The sequence below is a fragment of the Equus quagga genome, chromosome 7 (genome assembly GCF_021613505.1).
Source record: "Equus quagga isolate Etosha38 chromosome 7, UCLA_HA_Equagga_1.0, whole genome shotgun sequence".
Classification (NCBI taxonomy): Eukaryota; Metazoa; Chordata; class Mammalia; order Perissodactyla; family Equidae; genus Equus; species Equus quagga.
In genome coordinates, this window is record NC_060273.1 from 89,357,204 (window position 1) to 89,362,275 (window position 5,072).

The following is a 5,072-nucleotide window of genomic DNA, read 5'->3' on the forward strand; positions in this document are numbered from 1 at the left end:
GAATGTAGTCATGTGACTAAGAACCTGGAGACCTTCAGCAATCCCTCTGGTCCACCAGCTGGCAAATCGAAAGGCAGATATTGAGAAATATAGCATCTAAAAGGTAGTGATTATCCCACTGTTGAAAAGTATCAGACAATGTTATGTCACTTATTGTAGTCATCTTCATTCTCTTCCTTTCTGAAATTATGTTTTCAGGGATCAGTTTGTTTATATAAAAAGACGAATTTTGACACAAGCAGCTCATCATAATATTCTCCCACCCCAAAAGGAAATAGTGCTATAAGCTTCTCTTTTTTTTTTCCCTAAGCTAGTGATTTAAAAACGAGTGGAATAAACATTGAGTTTGGGACTGCATATTGCTGTTCTTAGAGCAGTTACAGTGCTGCTTTCTTCCAGATGTCTCATCATAACATTAAAAGGGCTTACTGGAACACAGAACTCTTTGGCCAGTTTATTGCAGGAAGCAGGGGTTCACTCACACTAGGGTTGATTTGTTTGTTTATAATAATGCAGCAACTCATGGAAATCTGACAATAGGACTCATAGTAGGGCCAGGCCTCAGGGAGTAGTCTTAAAGAACCACAGAAACTGAGGCAGCACCCTTTTCATAGGGCCTCAAGCTTCTTTCTTTCCCTGTTCTCTCCTGGTCCACCAGCAACCCTGCTTACTCACAGTATCTGCTTTCTCAAAACTGTAGCTTGCTCATGCCTGTCATTTCTGCTGACCTTTATGTTCAGTAATACAGTTCTCTGAGTCTCTCAGCTTCTCTATTCTGAAATCCCAAAAGAATAATTTTACTCAAATTTATAGATAATTTAAACACAAGTTTACAACCAGCGACCCAAGTCATACGTTGGCTGATCAGACCCACAGAATGAGCCACCGTTGGGTCAGGCACCTATCCCTGGCCCAATCAGCTATGGGGACCAAGATTATGTGATATGCGAACCATAGTCACTGCCCACTGAGCAGAGACTGAAAGCATGGCTAGCAATGATCAGTAGTTCTGGTACACATCCAGAAAGTTTAAGAGCATGTCATTCTATCATATGCAAGAGAAGTCAAGAGGAACAGTTTGGTAACTTCATTCATTTCTTACTCATGGGAGTAATGAGGACTTGAACCAGGGCAATGGGAGTTAGAAAGAGATATCAGGAGACATTTGGGAGTAAGGTTGACAAAACTTCATGATTGACTGGAGGAGTTGGGGTAAGAGTGAGTAGAGAGAAAGCATGGAGTCTGGGATGACTCCCAGTCTTCTTGCTTTGGCTATTGGGTAAATCCTGGTACTTACTATTCCCTGGGACATAGCATAAGAGGAAGGGGAGGTTAGTTTTTGGTTGTGTTTGATGGATGAGAAAGATGGGACATGGGGAATTTGCCATGCTTGTGGGACATCCATGTAAAGATTAAAGTTGGAAGTTCAAATCAGAGGTCTGGGCTTGAGGTGCAGATTTGAGATCCCCCAGAAAATGTTTGGAACTACAACATCTGGCATTGAGGAGAAAAGTAGGCTAGAACTAAGCCCTAGGGAATACCACATTTGACCTCATGGGTAGAGCAAGGGCCAGTGAAGGAAAATGAGAATGAGAGGTGACAGAACTAGGAGTGAGAAAAGTTCATCCAATTTATACTATTTAATGCCTTTCATTATGTGATAGCACCAGGCACTATTCTATGCAGTGGGGATAGAGCAGCCAACAAGATAGCCAAGGTTCCTACTCAGGGGCTTGCATTCTAGAGGGAGAGACGCACAACAAAAATAACACATCAATGGAAAATAGCCGTATCTTGAAAGTCAGAGGAGGAGTTCTTCCCACAGTAGTTGACAGTATCAAATGTCTAAAGAACTAGGATGAGGACTGAAAAGAAGACAGTGGATTTGAAAATTAGAAAATCAGTGCTGTGGTAGGCTGAATAATACAGCGCCCAAAGATATCCAGGTCCTAATCCCTGGAACCTAGAAATGTTACCTTATATGCAAAACGGACTTTGCAGATCCGATTAAGTTAAAGATCTGGAGATGGAGAAATTATCTTGGATTATCCAGGCAGGTACTAAATGTAACAAAAATTGTTCTTTTAAGAGGGAGACAGAGGGAGATTTGACCACAGAAGAGGAAGCCAGAGATATGACAATGGAAGCAAGAGGTTGGAGAGATACAAGAAAGGGGTCATGAGCCAAGGAATGCAAATGGCCTCCAGAAGCTAGAAAAGGCAAAGGAACAGATTCTCTTCTAGAGCCTTCAGAAGGAACAAACTCTGCCAATATCTTGACTTTATCCCAGTGAAACTGATTTCAGACTTCTAGACTACAGAACTGTTAAGAAAAAACACTTGTGTTGTTTTAAGCCACCAAGTTTGTGGTAATTTGTGACAGCAGCAATAGGAAACTAATACAAATGGTAACTTGACCTTATTGAGAACAATTCTGGTGGGGAGAGTATCCATCTTTCAGGAAGTTTTCAAACATATCTCATCTGACCCTCTAAGGAAAAGCATCAGAGAGAAGAGTTGATGACCTGATTCACTGATTATCTTAACACCTAAAAATGGCAAACCGTGATGGAGAAGTACCATAACCTTCAGACAATCTCAAAAGAGCTGGGCAGCAGACTTTAGGGGTTTCCAGAGTGACCCTGACACTCAAGCGTAAACCATGGCAACCCATCCTAGTCCACAGACACACACCAGACCCAGGGCTCTTATTCACCACATAGACCAGAATACTTCAATATTGTGACCCAAAATTCTGCACCTGACACAGATCTTATATCTCTCCACTGACAGAGAAATCCATGTTGACTGTTGAGGCACAGTCAACAGAGAATGGCCTCATCTGCCCAGTCTTGAATTTAGGCACTGATATTTTACACTTTACCTTCTCATTCAAAAAGAATGACTACAAAAGCCAAAGTACTTCTGAACACTAACGACTGGAAGGTCATAAAACTTCAGGAAAAGGCAAATATTAGAATCATACAAAAGATGGAGAAGAACAGCTCATAGAGGCAGTGCCAGCCAGTAGATTAGACACAATAAGAAGAATCCAGCCACAGGCCCACACTGAGTGTCAAAGCTGTCCCTTCCTCATGCCAAAATGTTATGTTTGAACTATTCCTGATGGAAAGCTTTCTACCCTCATAAACAGGGTAGGCCTAATATTGGAATTTTTCTTAATGATTCAGAAACACCAAGAAGTAGACAGGATGTAAGTTAAAGGTAAGTTAAGCCTATGACCTCATTGTTCTACTCACAATGTATAAATATGACCCAACTCCCCTGAGAAACCCTGACGGCCCTACTGCAGAATTGCATTGTGTAAGAAGATCCCAGCAAGATCCCCAAGTATTCCTGAAAAGGTCAACCCACTCCCTGCCCACTAAGGCAGGAGAGAGGGAAACCAACCAACCAACCATAGAAAACACTGCCTTAAAAACTGGAGTCAAATGTACAATTGCATCACTGGACTAAGTTAACTATCAGCTGGGAAAATTCCTTATTTCTTTTCCAGGCAAGGGAGGTGTTGTGTCATATGTTCTTTGTTAGGAATGTAATGCTCAGAAGAGAAAATGGGCATCTACTCATAATTTGGGTAATAAAAAGGTGTTAGAAGTTGGGAAAGAATTCCAAGAGGAGCTAAGTTTTAGGATTTAACTCCACCCCCCCTACATTTTCTTTGTAAAGTTATCGTCAAAGTAAGGCCAGCATCACTCTTTTAAGGTCAGAGGAGATTAACACATTCAGAAACCACATATTGTGGGATTTATTCCCATTGTGATTCCTGACTTCTAGTATCAGCCTTTTGTTCTGCATGACGGCTCTCGCCTTGCAAACTAGCAAGATTCCTGAATTTGGCAAGGATCCTGCTCTGTGAAGCATTTTCAAGTTAGTTTTTAGCAATGTCACATTTCTCCAAGCCAGTAAGAAAGAAAACGTTGAGAGGGCAAAGGATGCCACTGAGTTCTCACCTAACAGCACAAAACAACCTCCTAGCTGGCAGGTGCAGGCCAATACATCCAGGTTGATCAAGGCCTTTGAGATACAATAGTAATTTTTAAAAGTCTTTACCATACCGGGGCTGGCCCCGTGGCCGAGCGGTTAAGATCGCGCGCTCCGCTGCAGGCGGCCCAGTGTTTCGTTGGTTCGAATCCTGGGCGCGGACATGGCACTGCTCATCAGACCACGCTGAGGCAGCATCCCACATGCCACAACTAGAAGAACCCACAACGAAGAATACACAACTATGTACTGGGGGGCTTTGGGGAGAAAAAGGAAAAAATAAAATCTTTAAAAAAAAAAAAAAAAAAGTCTTTACCATACCAAGTAACTTTAATAGATAAAACATAATTTAGATATTCCGCCTTTTGCTCTATTCATTTAAAGTGGTGTTGTCTATTTTTATATGTGTGACTACATGGATAATACAATATTGTATTCTTGATATGTTTTATAACTTGTACACAAAGTGAGGCCAAAAGATGCCTTCAAGAGAAATAAAGGACACTGCTGTCATTCTCAGTAAATTTTCCAGGAGGAGGAAAAAAGGGTGGAACAGATGATTACAAATACTTAGGAAGAAGCATCACTTTGCCAATGGTGCAGAGCCTACAATTATGTGCAATTGCCTACTTAGACTTTTTATTTTTGCTGAACATTGAAAAAAGCTAAATGATAGGGAAGAGAAAAGAGAAGGGGGGAAATTTAAACATTCGATGTAAGGCATTCATTTAAGTGGAGATGTTGCCTCACCATAAGGGGGCAGTTAAGAGTTTGATAGTCCCTCTGGCATCCTATGGTCAAATCATTTTTTTTTAAACCATGGATTTGGGATCCTTATAAATCTTCCTTATTATTTTGAAAACAAGAATGGTTCCTCCTGCTCACAAAACATGATCACTTTTCATTGATATTTTTTAATGCTCTGACTGGTTTTGCATACTTGGAAAAGATAAATCTTCAACCCTTGGAAAGAAATCTTCTTTTTCCTCCCTGATTTCCAAATCCATCATACAATCCTTTCTCTCACTGACAGCATCATCAGATAAGCAGACGTGCCTTGCTTGCTGA